Source organism: Zonotrichia leucophrys, chromosome 2, assembly GCF_028769735.1.
Source record: "Zonotrichia leucophrys gambelii isolate GWCS_2022_RI chromosome 2, RI_Zleu_2.0, whole genome shotgun sequence".
Lineage (NCBI taxonomy): Eukaryota > Metazoa > Chordata > Aves > Passeriformes > Passerellidae > Zonotrichia > Zonotrichia leucophrys.
Genome location: NC_088171.1, coordinates 51,169,739 through 51,183,221, shown reverse-complemented (window position 1 = coordinate 51,183,221; position 13,483 = coordinate 51,169,739). Strand labels below are relative to the sequence as shown.

Sequence of the window (13,483 nt, the reverse complement as noted above, 5' to 3'; positions counted from 1 at the left end):
TTCAAGGTTGTTTGCATTTCATTGTTATCAAATTAAAGGTCTGTCACAAGAGTTAAACTTCCTGTTGCTGTAGCATGCCTATTTTCCAATATCCATAATTCAGCTAATGCTGTATTTTTAGCCTATTGCCTTAAATAAGAGTTCTAGTATAGCCAGTTTCCACATGCTAAAGTGTGAAAAATATTTTATTCTCAAAACACAGTATGCTCAATTTGTCAGAACAATCTGTGACGTTCTAATTAAATGAAGTTATTAAGCACACATGGGAGACAATGAGAAGAAAAGCTGTACATAATACATCAAGTGTTAAATTCTGTTAATTTTCATAGGTAAGATCCCCAGACCACTATTACATTTCTGAAGAGACTGACTGATTTCTTCTGAAATGTCTTTTACCTCTGTTTCTCTGTCTTTGAGGGACAGATTGACAAGAGTCTCCAGGTAGCTTTTGTACCCTTTCTTGGTCAAAAGTCAGGTTGATTTGTTGTCATTTCAGTTGACTATGAAATTTGCTTGATTTGTCATTGCTGACCTGTACTTTATAATTCCACCATTCTTCCATAAAAAAAACAAGCGTGCATGCAGATATTGTTCCAGTGGAATATGGAAGTCAATCATGAAATCCCTGAAGTCTCATTCCCACATCTGTTCATGCAAATACATCGTCCTGTTACACAAACTATGGGGTGTTTGTTTTTCCTTAGTATCTTTTGTCCTCTGAAAGGTCTTCTAAAGTTATGTCAAAAGAACAGTGGTGTCCTAACCTTCAGTAAACCCAATTTTATTTCAAAATCTGCATTTTCAACACTTTCTTCACTCACATAAACTCAGAAGCTGTGTATCTGAGGAAGCTTAACTTATAGAACCCATTTATAATATTATGTTCCCATATTAATATTTCCATATAAATGTATGTTATTTATTTATGTATATATAAATAATATATTAAAGACTGCAACTTAAAGAAAGTCTTTTGGATGCATGTTGGAAACCTAATCTTTATATTCATGACCTGCATCTCATAAGACAAAGGTATTTTTGTTCTGTTCCCTCCAAATGCACATGTGCCTCCTTACTTGTCTTTAGAAGCACTCCAAGTCATGGCTTTAAACAGATAACATTTGCAAGAGGATGTAGAGAAGGAGAATAATGGGGAACCACAAAAATTTGGGCCAGGTGTTAATCAAAGATATTTTCATTAATTTCCTTCGGAATAAGTAGGTATAAGAAAGCATCAAACACTTCTTTGCTGCTAATACACATGTTTTTTTAGGGAGTGATAGGTTATGGAATTCCAAGGGCAATAGCCATCTGCACAATGCTAGATGGCTAGCAGAAATAATTATCAGTTCTCTGGTGATGTTTTCAGTGTGAAATTGAATCTAGATTTCTTTGCTAAAGAATTTAATATGATAATTATAGATACTTACACTGTTAAACCTTTGTATTATGAAATACAAACATATATAACATCTGCAAAATATAAATTATGGGATTTAAAGATAGCATTGTTATGATATTCATGCAATCCTACTTCTATATTTCTTGACCTTTCAAAATACTGAGAAAACTCAGTCCATTGAATTTGTGTTTGGAGAGGTTGTAGAGCATTTCTAACATGCTCTGGACACTCTTTGATGGCCTGCTTCATCTTTGAAGGAGCTACTATATGTTTGCAAAGGTTTTGTTCTCCAAACTTTCCCTTTCTCTGTTTCCAAAATAAGTGAGCCTCTTTATTTTCCTGTTTCCTGGTGTCAATACAACAAATGTGTACTATAGGCAATGTTATTGTCTTTGCTGAAGAAAAGATTTAGAAGTTGCATTTCAGCACTGCCGTACAATATTTTCTCAAAAATACTTGTCAATGACCACCACAGCCAAAATTTTACAACACATGCAGTGACATTTGAGTAAAGGAGATGTGGAAACCAGAGTATTTTGTGACTTCTGCTTGTAGAACTAACTTTTCTAGTTCGTTTTGAAAAACTAGAAAAGTACCTAGTACAGTTACTAGTAAGTAAATTATAAGAGTATTATTCATTTCTCTGTCAGAGAATATTATGTTCAGTACTGCTAAAATCTTTTTCCCCTTTGCTTTGTGCCTCTCCAGTGCCATCTCCCAGGAATACTGAGATCCTCCCAAAGGACAGACAGTAGTGATGTTTTATTCAAGCCTAAAGAGTAAGGGGAAGCTGTGTAAGATGAGGCATTTCTGTAGATTGTGTAGATTGTGGGAGGGTGGGTCCTAATTGCCTATTACCCTTCTGTATAACTTATTTTCTGCCCACTGGTTTTATTTTCCTTCTATTTCTTCTTTTGAATTTGTGTTTTTGGAAAGAAGTGAACTTTCCTTCCCTACTAAGCTCTAGAGAATGATGTTTCTTTGTTGTTTCCAATTATCTGCCTAAAACAAAGAAATAGAACAGAGGAAGTGAATCACAGAGTGAAAATGAGTCCATTAACCTCATTTGCACAGTTGGAGATAAAGGGCTTTTGTGAAGCATCCTAAGCTTTCACCAAACCACCTAATAGCTTCCTGATGTCCATAGGAAATATTTGATTAGAGACATAATTTTAACTTGTTTCTATGGCATTTCTTTTTAATTATGTCTACTTTTCCTCTCCTTTTCACTGGCTCAAGGATAGGAGAGATTTTAGTATGAGGGCTAAATTTTCATTGAGATCAAAGGTATGCTGTGAGCATCAGTCAATCCACTCTGTGCTGCTTTTTCTGACAAGCTAAGATGAAGGGAATATGCAGTAAGTTTCCTATGGGACACCAGTCTGAGGTGTATAGAAAATCCTCCCCTTCTCTGCAAAACACATGAAGTCTTGTTCCTGGAGTAGAATTTGTTTTGAAAAGTTGTGTTGGTCTAGAAGTCCATAAAATCAGAGGTAATAGAAGGAAGACGGAATTTTAGGAGACAAATTGCCTTCCTATGTTTCATATTTCCTGGACTCTTCTGTGAACGTTCTCTTCTAAAAGATCTTTGTGTGGTGTGTCTAAATTTTTCATTGTTACCCATTTTTATAATTGTGTGGATTGTTTTCATTAACAGCCATTACAGTCACGGCCACAGTTCCTATGTAGTGTCACTGGCATTTGGAAAGCATCTGAAGTATCATAATTACAATTATTAACAGACAGGAAGGGGTCACTTTGTTGGGTTTTGTTTTTGTTTTTTATTTGAGTGGGGGGACATGTTTCTCTAGCTCGAATTCAAATTTGTTCAGCAAAACCAAAGTTGAGTTTTTAGGTGTCACAACAAATAAATGCATCCCAGCTAATGGCAATTCATGTTATAGGTTACCTAAAAAATAAAAAAGTCCCAGCTGACTTCATTCCTGCAAGTCTCAAAGTTCTCGCCTATAAATAAGAAAAAATATTTCGTTGAATTTGTATTTTTGCCGATCTTTCTGCAGATTTTTTGTATGTCATGACTTCAGTTTTGCTGCCCATTTGTTGTTTGTGGTGGTTTGGGTTTCCTTTTACATGTATGACCACAAGACAGGATGTTGAAATTTGTATTTCTAGTGGAAAGAGTCTTGAGTGTGTTTTGAAATCTTTCTTCTTATGATCATAACGCTACTGTAAACTCAAATACAAGTCCATTAGGAGAACACAGAGGAAATTCCAAGTAACTCAGGGTATAATGTGATTTTTGTGTGTCTTCAACATTCATCTTCAGGTATTCTCCCAAGTCAGACCTACAAAATAATGGTAAACACATGAAATGGAAATAAAAAACTTGGAATAGGTCGTATATTTTAACAGCCCTCATACCTTGGATTGTTAAATCTGGAATGTTTATAAGTCAATACACAAGCAAAGAATGCACATATGCAAAATTTATAAACATGAGCAAAGAAAGAAAGTGCTTGTAGCAAGTAAAAGAAAAAATTAGATGGCAGGCAATTATAAACCTCTCTCTGGTATTTAGTACATGATTGAAATTCTTTATTATTTCATCATCTCACTTGTACTATGAATGAGGAAACACAACTGAGTTCACATTCCCTTTATACAACTGACAGAAATGGAGTCGATCATCATTTCCCATTAACTCTTTGAGATTTATGCTTTTTTCATCATTTTAAATTTTTGTCTATTTCATTCAGATAATTTGAAGGTTAGAAAAATGAGACCAAGTAAAATAATAGTGACTTTCTGTGATTAATTAATTTTTCAGTAATGTCAGTGATGTCAATATGCCAATCCACCAACAGATTTTATAAACAGTACAAGCAGAAATACTGGAGATAGATTGATGTCCTGAAGAAAAACAGGTACAGGCAGAAAGCTGGTACAATGTGTAAGCAAATAAAAGATGAAATGCATGGTAATGGCAGTTTAGGAATGTATGTATGGGGGCATGAGTCTTGCTGGAATAACTTCAGCTTTTGAGTAAAAGTCTATTAAATATGAGAAATGTCTATCCACTGAAATATAAATGGATGAAGTCTTGAAAAGTGCTCTCCTTGTTACAACATGAATCTCTTGTTAAGCTGGAGATTTTAGCTGCAGAATATATATCTAGAAGTTTCTCAAAAAATAAAGCAGAGGAACTTCATCTCTTTTACTTCATTTTCTTTGAAGCACTAAAACAAATGTTTGTGTGCAGCAGAAAAGATAACATCAAAATTTTCAATACATTTTCTTTACTCTTACTGTCATTTAAAACCAAGAAGGGACAAAGAATGAGGCAGAATATATACCATAGAAAGCAAACCTGCATGGACAGGGGAAGGACTAAATTGACTTTATGGAGCTCTATTGTCTCTAACTCTGAATATATTTTTTATTTCCTTTTTTCCTAAGTATAGTCATTATACTGTTCCCTGAGTCTTAGTCTGAAGCAAATAGTTCCAGTCTCTAAATATATTCCAGAAATTAAACTGAAAATAGGAGAAATTCCCTATCTAATACAGATCTTGACTCCAAACAGAAGGGAAAAGTGCTTGTAAAAATTATCCACACTTCGTCTAAAGGAAACACTTTTGGAGAAGGAAATTTCTGTTGAGGACCCAGAAGAAAGGTATTGGAGGCACACTCAAAAGTGAAAATTATAGCTGTATTCTATATGGCCCTCCTTTACTAGCTTTATTAGCTCAAGCAACAAGGTTTTTGTTACCAGTAAGTGAAAAAAATACTGGTAGAAGGGGAAAGGCAGGCATTTCAAGAAGCAGTGAAATTTGGTAGGAATGTTAACCACTGCTAATCACTAGTCAGTAGTGATTAGAGCTCTATGGTTTTAGAACACTTAAAACAATGTAGTCTGTTGATGGCATTAGGAATCACAAGTATGTCTGTATGTGTGTCGTGAATTGTGATGTGAAAAATAAACACATATGCTGTGGGGGATAGAATATAAGAAAAGAAAAACAGTGCAGAAGGCAATCTCACCCCTGAGGAGTTGCAGCTTCACTAATTATCAAAGATTAGGAACAGGCCTGCCCTTATCAGGCCACAGCTGTGTCCAATGAGGATAAGTGTTTTATAAAAGAGTGGGTTAGCTGGTGGAGAAGAGAGTTGGACTTTGTTGGCTGTGCTGTGAGGAAGAAGTAGTCAGTGCTGTAAGGAGCTGCCCATGAGAAGTCATCGAGAAGGTGTGGGAGCTTTGCAATAAGATGTCAGCAATATGCTTTTCTGTTGTGTGAAAAAAATCATACTTTTAAGTAGTGGAGAATGCTAATTAATGCTGGAATGACACTTCTGCCAACTTTAACTATTTCTCAATGGTATCCTGGCTAGGTTTATACACGTGCTTATTGTCCATAGCCACAATTCAATGAACCTACAAAGGTAAAAATAATAGAAACAAGAAAAGGTAAATTCCTGGTGTTATCAATAAGCCATACTGTTTTCAGAGGCTTTCCTTTTTTTGGGGAGTTACTTACTGATGCGCCTCAGTGGATTTTCCATAGCAAAGTCTGTGACATTCCTCTTTAAGATCATAGGATCATAGAATCACAGAATGGCTTGGATTGGAAGGGAAGATCAATGTAGTTCCAACCCCTCTGTCTTGGGCAGTGGCATGTTCCACTATATCAGAGTGCTGAGAGCCCCATCCAACCTGGCCTTAAACACTTCCAGGGACAGGGCATCCACAACTTTTCTGGGCAACCTCTTACAGTGTCTCACCACGCTCACAGAAAGGAAATTCTTCTTAATATCTGATCTAAACCTCCTCTCTTTCAGCTTGAAGCCATTTCTCCCCTCTCTTGTAAAGGACCCCTCTCCATATTCCTTGTAGCCTCCCTTTAGTACTATAAAGCCAAAATTAGTTCACCTGTAAACCTCCTATTTCTAGGCAGAAAAATCCAGTGCTCTCAGCCTTTCCTCCTGCAAGAGGTGGTCAATCCCTATGATCACCTTGGTGACCTCCCTTTTTTTCCCCACATTTCTAAACACAAGATGAGTTTTCAGTCACATTTCAATGTTTTAAGTATGTAAATGAGCACCTGTTAATATTGTAAACAACCTTAGGCAAAAAGCTGCCTTAATGCCATTGATTCTGGTGATATTCTGACAACTGACTCACTTTTCAGAGAAATCTACTTATCTAGGTGATTGTGAACATTAATAACTTTTGAAATCCGATTTAATGAGTCATAAATGCATAACAGGAGAAAGAAAACCAGATATTAACAAATGTAGTATTTCTGAAAGTGGGAGACAGAACAAAAATATGTTATTTAGCAAAAGGCCTGCCTGACTCATATGGTCTGAGGGGAGAATGGTTCTCTGTGCTGATTGTAAATTCTGTCACATATATGAAACCTGATTGGAGCTCCAATTATAATTACTCTCTCCTGTTTCTACTATATAAGCAAGCTGCAGGTAGCCCTTTGTGTCTAGGGCTGCCAATTAAATCCTTGCATGCCTGCAGTCCCAGGTTGTTATCACCTTCTATTGAAGACAACAAATCTCATCATATAAAAGTGGCAGTCTACAGCTCTAACAAGAACACTTATTAGTGATGCTTTTGTAAATCATGAAGCAGATTTTGAAGGGTTATATCTTCCAAAGAAAAAACTTTATTGAATCTCACAGTCAGTGGTGTAGAGCTGATTTATCTGCATAAATTGGCAAAATGGAACCGTGAAGCTGAAAGAAAAGGCTTCAAGATTTTTTTTTTTTCCACTTACCAGCTAAACACTGAACTTACCTGTATAGTACTTTGCAGCAGGAAGTACTGAGTTAGAGATGCACAGTTCTCCAGTGTGGATTGCTGCTGGAAACTGGCTTACTTCCCAGTTTGCATTAAATTACCTTATAAGTGTCAAAGTATGTCTGCTTTGAGTTTAATTTGGGGTAGAGAAGGTTTGATAATGCAGTACCGAATATTTAATATTGGTGATATCTTTAGGGGGAGGTTGGTGGTTAACCAGTAAATTGCTAGACTATTTTGTGTTGTTAAGTCCTGTCAAAGACATTACCATTCAGTTTATTCACTGAATGGCCACAATCATTTGACCCTTTTTTTTTTGGGGGGGGGGCACGGGGAAGCGGGGGAAATTAGGTTTTTCCCTTAAGAAAGAGCAATTTCTCTGAGATAGAATTAGTATAAATAGTAACCATGAAGCTGTTAGAAACATCCTGTGTTTATGAATGAAGAAAAGAAATATGAGACTTTTGAGAAATGATGGTCATTGTCAAGGTTATATTGCAAACTGGAGGAAGGAGAAGCTAGATTTGTTTCCATGGCAATAAAGAATACCCTTAGTCTCTTTGAGTTCATTGCCTATCATACAAAATGCATGCATAACTCTACTGAGAGTCCTGAGAAGTGATTTTACAGGCTTTCTGACTGGAGTGAGACCTGCATGCTTATCATTTGATCTAGTCCAACAAATCTAAGTGAGATTAGATGCTGTGGCTAGTAATATACAATGACTGAAAATCCTTTGGTAAGCAAACTTCTGTTTATCAATAAAAACGCATCAAATAGCGATGCTGTGATATTTTTGTATTTGTGTAGGAAGTATTTTGCATTACTCTCTAACAGCAAAAATACTCTCTAGAGGGCACTAAGGATATTTCCTTGTGAATCTTTTTTTTTTTTCAAGTAGATGATGAAAAAAGAAGCAAGCTCTAATGGTGCTTGAAAATGCTTCATCTACTCTTCATACCTAAATTTTATTGTTCCCACTGACCGGACTTCCTGAAACTCTTTCCATACTTACTTGACCCTTTTTAGTCAGCTTTTTGAAACCAATTTTTAAATTTGGTTCTGTAAGTTTGGATATTTCTGTGGAGCTTCAGAGTAAATGGGGTTTTTTCGTAATTACTTAGGCCTTTTGTGGCTTCACTTGCATCAAAATAAAATGGAGTACAATTTCGGAATAGGATGTTCAGATCCCATATTCCCATGATTTTCATGGGAAAGAGTCAACCCTCTTGTATTTTTTTATACTCTTATTTATACTCATTGTCTTTGCAATTCATGTTCCCCATTGATTAGATAAGAGCTTTTCCATGTCTTTTTTTTTTTCTGATTGCACGTGAACTTATGCCTCTTATTAAGAATTTGGCAAAGTACAGGGGAAAACACAACTGTAAAGGAAGAGCCTTTTATTATTTGAATGTCTTAAAAATTATGGAGTGAGTAAACAGTACTCATGCTGATAATTACTCAGTTATTCTGTAGATGCTTGATGAAAAATCTTGAGATAGCACAAAGATAGAATACTGCATATCTTGGTGCATGTTGAAGAAAGGTCACTGAGGAATTATACAACTGGAATAATATATGAAGCTTAAATCTTTCTGAGAATAGTGGGGCTCTTTTTTGTCAGTTATATATTCCTATTTCATTTTAAAAGAGATTTTATTGTATTTATGATCTCAACAAAAGTCAAATAGGACAGGTCTTTATAAATGCAGTGAGTGATCTTTTCAAGAATCCTACAAATATTAGCAAAAAGATTATAGTCATATCTCATGTTAGTGGCCAGAAATATAAAAATATCAAATCCACCTATCATTTGGCAAAATGGAATTCTTGCTTAGTCAAAAATTGCTTTGGATATGTGCCATCAGTCACTAGGATGGTTCTACAAAATGACACAACCACATGTGCGTACATGTTCACTCGTTAAAAAATGTGTTCAACAGAACTAATATTATTTAGTGCTTTAGCATTTTGAAGTTTAAACAAAGATGCAAAATCCGTTGTTGGTACAGTTCACCTGCAGGAAAAAATTTCTGAATGTCATACAAGCACATGAAATTTGATGAGTTTTGTATTTGTCTCTGTTCCATACTTGAACCCATAGTAGGCAAGTAATTAGAAGATTATACCATGAGCAAGTTCTTTTTAGCTTTTCACTGATGACTTTCAGAGTTATACTCAGGCACTGTAGCTGACACTCAAAAAATTTATTTGGCTAGCATGCATGCTTCACATAATTAATATTATGGCATCTGAATGACCCAATAATTTAAAATTAATAAAGGCAGACCTTCAAAAGTCACATTTGACTGAGAAAGGAGAAAAATACTGCAACCAAGGATCTCCATGAAAATTTTGCAGTAAAACTTTGCTTAATTGGGTCAAAGAAGTTTGCCATGATTCTAATATCTTTTGAAAGTATTCATTATAACTGTGCTATTGCAAATGTATTAGCAGTTAGTGTAGATTACGTTTTATTTGAGAAAGACTCTGACTAATGAATGTATTCTCAGCACGTCATTACAGCGAGGCAGCTATCCAAGTCATTGTATTTCTCCTTTCAGATTTGTTTTCAGAGTCAGGAACAAATGTGTGTGCACTCTGATGGAATTTCAGAACTAACTCAGTTTTTACTGAGCTGAAAAAAAAAAGTAATCCTTTAAAGAGGGTGATACCAACATTCAGAGAGCATTCTTAGAGAAATTTGTTTGATCCAATGTCTTTTTTACTCCTTGGAGTGTGACATACAGAGCATTCTTCCTTACCCATAATTTTTCATGAAACTGCTCTGAAACTGGTCTCATTTTAAAAATTCACTCCATTTTCTGCCTTGTTATTTCAGGAGATGCAAGGGCAGGAAGAATTTGATTATTAGCAATTTCAGAAACAGCCTTAGAGTTTACTGCTCTACAGATCACAATGATTGGGACTCACATTTCTAATCCTATTGATCTGCAGTTTCATTAACTTTCAACATCTCAGAAGGTTGCAAACTGTATGTAAGATGCTCTTGCTTAGTGAAATGAATAGAAGTATTTTGTTTTCATCATAAGCTTAAGACTGTTTCAAAAATACTTTGCATATAATGAAAATAACAGAGGAATTCTACAAAGTGCATGGACCATTCAAAAATAAAATTAATTAGTAATTATATTGTTGTGTGTGGAGGGTTTACGCTAAAAATATGTATTAGAAAGAAAAAAAAATATGCCAAATTTTAAAAAGAGTTGCATGAGTGTATCCCATTCCCTTTTCCTGCATCCCATTGTCGGACCCACCAGAGGTGGATGCTTTAGTCTGCATGAACTTTATGATGGTATTTTGGTTTTCTGCTTCAGTCAAAGTTTTTGTTCTTCAATAACGCACCCTACTACTCTTAAATATGTTGTGTTACAGTGAGCCAACATTTATAATTTTTTAATTATTATATTTCATTGTTAAAATTCAAGTTCCTTAAGCATGCTTCTTTAACATAGTGGAATCACTTTGTATTTATTATCTCTGGGGGAAAATTATTATTCTTATATTAGTTAATAAGGTAATAAATGTTTATTTGACTTTTCTGATAACTTACTTTCTGGCCTAATTAAAAATTGAAAGATAAATGTGAATTTCCCTCTTATACTATTAAAAATCTACGCCAGTGGAAATAAAGCTGTAGAGATTTGGAGAGGGTCCAATGTATTGCAGTGTGTGACCCTTAGCAAGGTATTTAATATCTGCTGTTCAGTTCAGCTACCTACAAAATTGCATTCAAAGTACTAATTTGAGGGTGACTAATTAAAAATTTACTGTGGACGATGCAATTGACTCTATTCCCAGTACTAATGTATTACTTATCCTTGAATATTAAAGTCCTAGTTATTTATTACTACAAATAATTATTAAAAGTTCATTTTAAGCCCCAGTGACTATATATTTACTGGAAATGGTTTATGTTCTTTTATTGGTTTTGAAATTTTGTAAAAGTAATACTGCAGAAAAAAAAGTTCTTTGAAAAAGCATGCTGTTTGAAATGTAGTTTTGTTTGTTAGATTTAGAAAGACATTTAATGTTATTTCTACAGTTTCAGAAAGCTTATGTGCTTTCCAAGCATCATGAATTGCAAATGACATAAAAATATATACACTTATGTGCAAAAACATGTGTGTATATCTATATCAATCTAGATAGATAGATATGAGTATGTGTGTGGTATAAAAATATCATAATTTGATTTCCAGCTGTGTTGGAGATGAGTTAGTTGCAAAAATAGACCCAGATGTGTAAAGGACAATATGATGTGACTTGTGATTGAAAATAAAATAGAATGAACAGAGTTGCTGTTATATAATTGCAGAATATAAGTTCAGTTTGTGAAGTGAAAAGTTGTTACTGTTTACTTACTGATAAAATTCAAAAATAGTTCATTAATATAATGGGTAACTAAAAGAATTTTATAATTTCCTTTATGAATTATTTGCTATTTTTTTTTCTCCAAGGAAAACAGTTGTTGCATGCATGTCTTCTGATAAATTACTTAGGGTTCCACTTAAATAAATTACCATCTGAGAGACTTATTACTAGATTTGTTTAAAGGGTATTTGTGAGTCAGTTTAGATTTATGACATAATGCAAATCAAATTTTCAGTTATTGTTATTGATACTAGTGTTATTAAAAATTAATCATCTTATGCACAAGGGATAAAGATGACAAATCCAGGAATATGCTTTGAAGATGCACTGAAATTAATATTCTTGAAAGAGTAATGTGACTGAATCTTCTTGCTTATTAGTATGTTTTCACAAGCAGTATGGAGATTATTGAAGATTTGTATTAATAAAATATCTAATAATATAAAAAGGGTGCTGTGTTCAAGACTGAAATAATTTTAGGTAAATATAAAATAGAATGAATTTTTGTTTTACTAATAGACAATGACAACTTTATTTTAAATGAGAGAAGGCTTTTTTTTAACCTAAGTGAGTAAAACAATAGCAAATAGATACTTTATCATTTCCTGACAGATTTTTCTTTCTTTTACACAGCAGTTGTATACAGAGAGACTAATAGGAATATACTTCAGTATTTCATTTGCATTATTTCACAACCTATGAAGGCAGATAAAGAAAAACAAAGCTAATATTTTTTCTAAGGGGTTTTGTGTCACAGAGTTATATATTTTCATATCTCAAAATCATGTTTGCAAATTGATTGATGGTGGTATTAACAGCCATGAAGTACTTCAAACGTGCTGTATTTTGTATTTCAATAATGAAACAGATTTAACCTTAGCAGTTGCCAAGAGATACACCTTTATTTTACCATGAGGCTTAATGATGTACTGGTGCTGCCAAATTTCATAGAATCATTGCCAAAATATGAGAGATACATGATGAAATAATATTTGGGAGAAGAAAATAAGCATGAAATACTTACAGTATCGCTTTGAATTATATGAAAACTTACAGTCTTAAAATGTTCACTCTTGCAGCATAATAGGAATTTCATTAAATTGCTTAAAACTTACTGAAACATGCTTAGCTCTGTGATCAGAACACTGTCTAGATTGTAAAACAGAATAAATTCTGTGGAAATAAATGATAGCTTTCTTACGTATTGTCTCACCAGGTCAGTATGAGCAAATTCTGTGTTGATTGGAACAGTATGATTGAGGTGATACAAGCCACTTTCTATTGTCCTCTAACTTCATCCTAATGCCAGGATAAGACATTTTTAAAGAACTGGTTAGAGGGCCAGGTTTTTTTTGTTTGTTTGTTTTACTGCATGCTATGTATTTGCATTTCTTTTAAATAAAGTTATCTTCTGTAAGACCTGAAGACTGAAAGATAAAAATTATTTCAATTCTTAATCAGTCTGTATTTCAATCTGTCTTGAAAGCTGAAGGAAATGTGACTCAAAATATTTTGTGATATGTGAAGGAAGTTGATCTCTGCAGATGCTTGTATAGTATTTTTGTGCACATCTGAAATATGGATGACAAAGAAGAGTACGGACATGTCACATTTGGGAGTACATAAGATAATCAAGGCTGTCAGTAGTAAGTTGTTCATAATTTCCAGTGAAATCAGAGCTGGTGTCCAGGGTACCTGGTAATGGTGCCATACCATTACTCATTTGGCAGCTGTCAGTAGTATGGTTTGAATAATGATGAGTTAGATGAGTCCTTTCTCAGACTCATTTTTCAAACAATTCAGACATCTTTTTCTTACTTATATTTAAGCCTGGATGGTATGTGCTTATAAACCTACATATTCTAATTTCTTCCCCTTCATTATCTGGATTAATCTGTTTCTAGAAACATATT

The 13,483-nt window shown here is 34.2% G+C and overlaps 1 protein-coding gene across 1 annotated transcript in view; it reads left to right on the top strand.

The window, feature by feature from the left end:
• CNTNAP2 (contactin associated protein 2) overlaps positions 1–13,483 on the top strand; it is a 1,031,263-nt gene that overhangs the window by 567,107 nt on the left and 450,673 nt on the right. The gene's annotated exons all lie outside the window — the stretch shown is intronic.